Below are 9113 nucleotides of genomic sequence, written 5' to 3' on the forward strand. Positions count from 1 at the left end.
TAGATGTGGAGAAAATTAAATGGGTTGTGAACTCATTTCAACCCTATAAGTCGCCAGGACCTGATGGCATATACCCAGTAATGCTTCAAAAGGGACCGGAAGTACTATTCAAAAAATTGTGTATGATTCTCAGGGCAAGCTTAGCACTGGGACACATACCAAAAACTGATCAGGGTCACCTCCATTCCGAAACCTGGGAAAGTCGGACAGGATTCGGCGAAGGCTACAGAACCAATTAGTGTCAAGTTATTTGCGTTGAAAACGCTAGAAAAACTACATGATAGGCATATCAGGGACGTATCACTGGCTATCACACCATTACATCGAGATTAATATGCATACAGGTCAGGTATGTCAACAAAAACGGCTCTATGTCGGGTAACAGAAAAAATAGAGTATACTTACAAAAACAAGGAAGTACTTTCAGCTGCTTTCTTGGACATTGAGGGCGCATTTGATGATACGTTGTTAGAATCAATCATCCAGGCGCCGAGGAGAAGGGAGGTCGACAAGGGTCGGTCGGTAGCCAGGCGGTTCGACGTGGGTGCTTTGTTCACTCACTCGAATTGACTGCCGTGTTGGTCGGTGGTTCAAGCCCTAGTCTGAACGATCGATCTTCACTTGCTATCGTCCTACCCATGTTAGGAATCACACGTTGAAAGGTAAGACCTCGTTAATCCTTAGCTCGCACAAGTTTCGACTTCTGAGGGTTTTCGTTCGTAGGAGTTCGAAAGCTGGTTAACGGAAAAACAGATTTTAAACAAATTTTTTTTTAAACAAGCTGTAGGTGGAAAGACTGCATGCTTAGGGGAAGATTGGTATATACAACCATTATGGGGGAAACAGTCGTGACACAGGTAGAACCCTGGGAAAGAACCCCCCTCACGGGGGGTTCTTTCCCCTCTGTTATGGAACCTTGTAATGGACGAGCTACTATATCTCTTGGACCATAATGGGTATAAAGCACTGGGCTATGCAGACGACTTAGTCATCTTAGTCCAGAGTAAATACAATAATGTAGTGGCCTGCTGCATGCAGCGTGCCCTGAATATTATAACAAGATGGACCGAAGAAGAACGGCTCAACATAAGCCCATCCAAATCGACCATAGTAGCATTCACTAAGGAGGGTTTCGGACCTCTCTAAAACTTCGAGGTGAAGAAATACAAGTGTCGGGGGAGGTTAAATGATCCTAGATTCCAAACTGACCTGAACCAACACTTGGACAGGATGGAGAGGAAAGCGGAGGTAGCATTGATGCTCGCCAGACGCACCTATGGAAAAACATGGGGGCTAAAACCAGACATGGTATATTGGCTATACACGATGGTGGTTAAACCCATGATAACATACGCATCTCTGGTCTGATGGCCGAAGATGAAGCAGGCGACCGCCATCAACAAACTAGGCGAGATGCAAAGACTTGCCTATTTGGGAATGACGGGAGCAATGAGAACTACTCCAACAGCTGCATTGGAGACACTCCTGAATCTACCTCCTTTACACTTTGTGGTAATGGGGGAGGTCAGGATGAGCCAATTCAGACTGGAAAACTCACCGAACCACAAAAGATCACACCGAACAGAAATTTCGAAACAAGTGGAGGATCACATATTGAATATGTGCACGGACCACATAACACCGAAGTACACCTTTAACACAAACTTCACGGCCAAAATCATAACCCGTCAAAAGTGGAAGACCATTAGTCATCCCGAAAACATGTTTGGAAAAGATCGAAGATGACACCACACAAGGAACGGGAGCTGGAATATACCGAGCGGATAGAAATCTAAACTACAGCCATCCGCTAGGATTATACACAACCCTTTTTCAGGCGGAAGTGTATGCTATCTTGCAGTGTGCAAGGCTTATTAAATTGAGACCTCAAAGAAATCAGCGGATCAATATTTTTACAGACAGCAAGAGCGCACTAGGGGCTCTGAAAAACCCGAAGGTGACATCAAAACTGGTCTGGGAATGCCATGAAGAACTGAATGAACTTGCAAATAGGAACAACATGTTACCTTTGTACTGGGTGCCAGGGCATTCAGGAATCACAGGTAATGATAAAGCTGATGAATACGCTAGGTCCTGAACCAGCTCTCGGGGTACCAAAATCATCTGAACGAAACCAGATTAGGACATGGATCAATAAGAAGCACACAGAGTACTGGACAAAAGTACCTGGCAACAAACACAGTAGAACCTTCATTAGGAAACCGTCTGAGAAAAGAACCGAAGAACTATTTCAATATAGTAGGGATCGGCTCAGAATAATTACAGGGTTACTAGCCGGTCGTTGTCCGCTCAGAAGATACCTGAAAAAAATGGGGCTGTACAACGGAGACGTCAGCTGCAGATTATGCAACGAAGGGATAGAAACAACTCTACACATCTTATGCGAATGTGAGGCACTGATGACAGGAGGCAGGCAATATATGGACGTACAAAATTACGCCCAGAAAAATATGACGAACATCCAACACGGAACCTGTACAAACTAGTACAGGGAACGAGACTGATGGAATGGGTGTCATGAGAAGATGTGAGAATAAACGCAATAAGCCCAAGAGGCTGCAGTGTTTTCTGGAGACTTGGACTAAATGGACAAGTCAGACAGCTCCCAAGGTACAAAAAAAGGTTCTGAGTGTTCACTTCAAATGGAACATTGATGACTTCCAGAAACTCTTCACCCTTTTGTTACTTCCCCAAATGTTTCCGTGCAAATTAATTTCCAGTTTTCTGAAATCTGTTCTTTGGTCATCAGATTATTCACCAGAATTCCGAAAAGCACCATGTTTTAGTTTTTGAGAATTCATTTCGAATAAAACATTGATGTCTTTCAGAAAGTCTATGCTAATTACTTCAGGGGCTTCAACAAATATTTTTGTGGTAATAAATTTCCTGAGCTCTGATTTCTGAATATTGGGCACGGGTTTACACAAAAACAACGAAAATTTTGAGAGGATATTTTATTTTTCTGTAATCACTAGAATTACTGAGAGTGCCTTTTTTCAGTTTATGGGTAGATTTGAAATTTTAATATTCTGGGTACTACTTAACACAAAAATTATTTTGAGAAAATGTTTCGTTATTTCGTTAATCAAATTATTCAACTGAATTTTCGAGAGTCCCTTTGTTTAGTTGTTATTCAGTTACTAGAATTCCGGAAAGCCTCATATTTTAGTTTTTGAATATTGACATCAAATGAAACATTTTTAGTTTCCAGATTTTCGAATTCTGAGCACGGGTTTACACAAAAACAACAAAACTTCCAAGAAATATTTTGTTTCAGTTATCAGTTTATTCACCAGAATTCCGCAAAGCCCATTTTTTAATTTTTCAAGTATCCACTTCAAACGAAACACTGATGAGTACGAAATTTAACAGTGATCAGTTTTGTTGTCCAAACAATTGTTTTTGTGGGAATGAAACCATGCGCGGTTTCGCCCACATACCTATAGATGGCTATCAAGTTTGCCGTTGGCAGATGGTTATTTCTCTTCAAGTACTATGTTCCTCATCGAATAATACGCCACTGATAGAGAAGCGTTAAAATTACAAATAAAAAATAATACACATCATAAAAATGAGAAGGTGCGCAGACTACAAAAAGGATGGCAGAGCACGGTCCGAAGAAAACAAACGGCCAGCAAAGCTTTATTCGTATTTATTGCAAGTCAGAGCGTTCCTATTATGCATTCCTATTATGCTCCTAGTTGATTACGAACTCAGCAGGGGGACGGCTTGTCACTCCCGAACCAAATTATACTAAATTACTACCATGATGTGGTTTCGATTCACCCATATAAACATTCATCACACTTTTTGTAATTGATCGGTTCCTGTTTTCATTTGCTAACATGACTATGACGCGGACAATGAAAAATCAAGGAATGAAATGGTAGAGAAGTGAACTTTACAAACATTTTATTTGAATTCACTTGATTCAGTTATCATGCAACTTTTCATTGAGATTCCAAAAAAAAATTAATAAAATACAATATTTTAGCGAATTCTCCTGCAGAAGAATATAAAATTCACTCTCATGATCTCCTTCCTCTTATTCATGATTGTACATACTCTATTTTTTACTTCCTCCAATCTGAAAAATGAAAAATCCCCATTAACACTAACAGATATGAAATTTTATAGAGAATGGTACCATTGTTATTTCTTTTTATAGAAAAAAATAGTGTGGTGTCACTTCGCCGAGATAGTGATATAGTCCTTTTCATCATAAGACGAGCGCAAGCGTAGCTGTCATATCGGAATGGCGGTAATTCAAAATATTCGTACTGTTTTAATCAACAATGGCTGGGCAAGGAATATTATCTCTACAAACAAATAAATTATTGGATGGTGCTTCACTTGTTTATAATTCAGTGGAGGCTCATAATTGTGAACAATTAAAAAGGTGATTAAAACGTCATGGAAGTCCGTAAAAGTGAAAAATAGTGAGCTGATTCGATAGATTAGGTATCAGCATTTGTTTACTATCTAAAAACATATTCTCAATAATAATGTCAATTTATTTGATGTAATTGAAAATATATTTCAGCTGACAAGAGTATTACTTACAGAACCAATAAATAAATCAAGCCATTAATATTTTGATGCTGTACATATGACATTATAAATTAGACAAATATGTAAATACTAAATTGAATATGTTTAGTAAGTTTCATTAGGGGGAAATATTCAATACAACATTATATATATATATATATATATATATATATATATATATATATATATATATAAAATTCATGAAATTTACAGTCAAAAATGCAATAAGGAATAATGTACGTATATTGAAATTCCTGATAGCTCAAAGGATCAGGGTTTTGTTCAGTTGGACCACTTTGTCCAATATAATGTAGTGAGCAAGTATGAGTATCCTTGGTAACATCATCAATAGATTTAAAGCCCCGGTCACTCCTGCCACATTTTTTCACCCATAATTCACATTTCGCACATGATTTGAAATGTAATTCACTTAATGATTTGATTTTTTTTTCCAATATTGAAGACAAGGCTTTCGAAAATTTATAAAATAGTATGTGTTGTTTCGAATAATTTGTATCGTGTATCACTTTTACATACTTCATAACAACACCGTTTTGTTGTTCCTTTTCGTACAGATAACATAATTATAATGAGGTATAAAAATTTTTTCTGATTATTTTGACTTACTCCTTTTTTTCACTTTTTCACAATTAATGAACTTCAAGTTATATTTTAATTTTTAAAACATGAGTTGCGGGCTCTTTAACATGGTTGTTTACAAAAAACAGTACGAAAAAGATGGCTGATAGGTACTGACGTATGCGCACAAAAAAATTCATGATGAAAAGGCCTATTGAAGATAAATAACGTGTCTCCAGATTTTTCAGACATTTGAGTTTCTCCAATCTGAAAAATGAAAAAACTCAAATCAACTGTAAAGAAGTGCAACCTGTGAAGTTCGTTTTCGAACGTGAAAACTTCTCTCTTTTGATTTGGAAAAGAAACAAAATATGAGAGAGAGAATTACTAACATTGACTTCAAGTCTTTATTCAAAACTGGGTTACTTTTTGGAATTGGTTTTGTTATCCCTGTGTTATTATTGATTGATTCAAATGTATTGAGAAGAAGAGTTGAAAAAGTGTTTTTCACAACTAGGAGAAACTTGATGAATATTCAATTATATTTTGAAATTCTACTTGAAATTTACATCGTTGCTGAATACAAAATTACATATAATCATTCAAAGAAAGTTCCCCTTTATTCGTGTCATTGATGTTCCGGTAATATAAGTAGTAAAATAAAGGTTACAGCAAAATATTTATTCAGAACGATAAAAATAAAATAAAAACAACAATAATAATTAATTGGCACTCCGGGGCGACTTCATTGATTCCAGTGGCGCATTTGCTTTTTCAGCTGCAGGAAAACCCTGAAAAACCTGCAGCACCACATCATCTGAAGATCTTGATCTGCCAATGTCCTCTCTTTCATAAAACAAAATATACGGTGTCTCCAGAGGTTCCCATAAATACAACACATTGCCAGAACATTTCGTGACACGACTATCCTCATACTTAAACCAGTCCGTTTCGTCTTTGACCAATGCGTAATAATGACCCAATTCAACGCCAAAACCACTGTGAACAGTGACTGCATGAAGATTATAAGAATGGTCTGCTAGATTGAAGAGTTCATCTATATCGAGCTTTCGTAAGAGTTTGGTGCATCCGTCAGAGGTTGAGTCATGTTTAAAGATCATCAGTGTCATAATTAGATTGACTGGTGCCTCAGATAGTTTGGCTCATGTTTGGCAATACAGTTGATCATCACTCGTTAAAAGTTCCATTTTCAGATGATTCGACAATAAGCTTTGCACGAACTGGTAATTAGTCATATTAAGAAATGCTAGTTGAAGTTCCAGAAAATCACAGTTATTTTTGCTACCTCTTGAACATTTACTACAAAGTAAACAAGTGAAGATTTTTCCAGCAAAAGATCCATGAACACAAGACGAGATAGAATGTACAGTCATTCAATCCAGAGCGGTCAGAAGTATTGATTCTGCTATTTGTTTTCTCACGAAGGGTATTCAACAAGAACCCCAAGAATTTGGAGCAATCCTCTTGTCCTAATGAGTATTTAGTAGATTTCAAAGACTGCAGAAAATCAATTGGTGGAAAAGATCATACATTTTTTTGAAACTGCAACTGCATGAATAATTGTTTAAGTTTGGTGAATATGTAGGAAACATTCTCGTTCTCATTCATCATTAAAACCTCGTTTTTGAAACTCTTCGTCATGAACAACACTTGTTAAATGCTATTCATGTAGCAAGTGTTTCCTGAATTATCTAATTCAATTTCCTTCTCAAGATTTTCAGGACAACTGTCTACTGATTCCCAAATATTCATTATTTGTGGATATTCTGTTAACGATATTTTTACTCAGTTACTGTTCTTGAAGATCTATTCATTGTAACATTCCATTTTTCCACTTTTCATTTTAAATTGTTGCCACACAAAAAACGTTTTTGCCAATTTCAATCTGTAGATTGTAACGTATCAATTATTTAAATTTCTATTTTGACAGTCTGCAATAGTATTTCAAATAAATCACAATCAGAATGCTGGTTCCTTTTATTCCATCCATTCCGAAATGGACTGTAGTCGTGTAACGTACACTTCAAATATCATGTTCTGCCTAAAAAATCCAAGGGTGTTATATTGAGTCCATTTTTATATCCACTAGTTTGTATATTTGTTATTCTGCCACAATTGAATCAACTGTTATAAAAAGAAAGTCCCTATGTTTCTAGTCTACAGAGGAGATGGATGTCGAGTTTACGACTCCAACGGACCTCTCTGTAAATTTAGTTCAGGAGCGAGTCTACAGAGGAGATGGATGTCGAGTTAACGACTCTTACTGACCTCCCTGCAAATTTAGTTCAGGAGCTGGTCTACAGAGGAGATGAATGTCAAATTTACGACTCCAACGGACCTCACTGTAAATTTAGGTCATGAGCGAGTCTACAGAGGAAATAGATGTCGAGTTAACGACTCCAATTGACCTTCCTGTAAATTTAGTTCAGGAGCGAGAGCTGCGGCGTACGCAGAATCTGCCTCAGGTGGGGGCACTAACCCCCCATGAGCAGGTTAGCAAACGTTTGCGCTCAAGTGAGGTTTCACCAAAACCAGAGGCGAAAAGCCCTGCACGGCTGAATCTAAGGCATCGTCAGGTGTAGCTGACGTGCAAAAACCCTCATATGGGAAGGTTGTTGTGGGTATCAAGGTGGGAATCTTGCAACTTGACTATCCGACTACCTTATTAACAGAGCATATGCTTAGTGCTTGCCCCGCTGGGGACCGAATTAGGTGTTTAGAGTTCGGCAGAACCGTACTCTTACCATCTGACTTGAAATACCACTCACCATATAAACCAATCGGCTTCATTTAGAAGATGCGATCGTTTGGCCGAGTGGTAATAGGTGTGAGCCACAATAAACCCTTGCGGAGTACGGTGAAGAGTCGAATAGACCACTCACTTTGGACCTAACCCAACCCTATATTTTTGGTTGTCACACAAAAACTGTTTTGCCAAGTTCAACTTGTAGATTGTTACATACCAATTATTTGAATTTCTATTTTCACAGTCTGCAATAGCACTCCAAATAAATCACAATCAGAATGCTGACCCCTACTCAAAGTCCATATTGTTTATTTTGATTGATTTCATTCATGTTATAGATAGATGTACAAATTGACATCAACTAGTACTCTTCTTCTTCTTTTGTTCAGTCATAGACTTGTTCCTCATGGTGATTTAACATAGAGAGAGAGAGAAGTGAGGTACAGACTGGGTATTTTCATTCATTTATTTCGTGGTTGAGAATCGAAAACCCTATTGAAACTCCCAAGTAAACCGTATTCTTTGTTGAATTGAAATGGTTGAAGTGTCTCCTATCGCAGTGTAACTAAGGTGTTCTACAGTGACAGGTGTTGAAGAAGGATACAGTGTTTCTAGAAACTTCTGTAGATGACTTTCGAATAAGAGCTTTTATTTCGGTAACCCGTTTCAGCACTTTCTAACTCTCGTTCAAAAAACGAGAAAAGAAAAGGTACATAATTGAAAAGAAAAAGCAGCAAATGTATCTAGATCACACGTTATTTGATTAAATATCGTTTCCAGAAACTACACTAAGTGAGATTTGAATAAAGTTTCTATTGAAATCGTGTTAATTGTGGTTTGTTTGCAGATTTTCCAAAATGACATAAAACTGTTAATTTTTCTGAAAGGATTAGACCGATTCACAATAATAAACTAGCATACCTCTCAATCGAGTCACAAGATTGCAGTTTCTATCTAAAAAAAAGTTGAACTATATTTGATAAAATAGTTTTGTTTAGAAGAAAAAGAAAGACTTTCTGTATTCGTCTCAATGTCCGTTAATGAAATGGAAATATTCAATTGTCAGAGTTATCTGAACTTGAACACATTCATACAGAATTATATCCAAAAACGTTAATATTTCCAATTTGTTCAGTAGTGGCAACCATATACTTATCATTCCTATAGAGGTAGGGGAAATAGATCACCCGTTACC

The sequence above is a fragment of the Leptinotarsa decemlineata genome, unplaced genomic scaffold (assembly GCF_025532065.1).
Source record: "Leptinotarsa decemlineata unplaced genomic scaffold, Ldec_3_MD MMD2_tig00026314_RagTag_RagTag, whole genome shotgun sequence".
In the NCBI taxonomy this organism is placed as follows: Eukaryota; Metazoa; Arthropoda; class Insecta; order Coleoptera; family Chrysomelidae; genus Leptinotarsa; species Leptinotarsa decemlineata.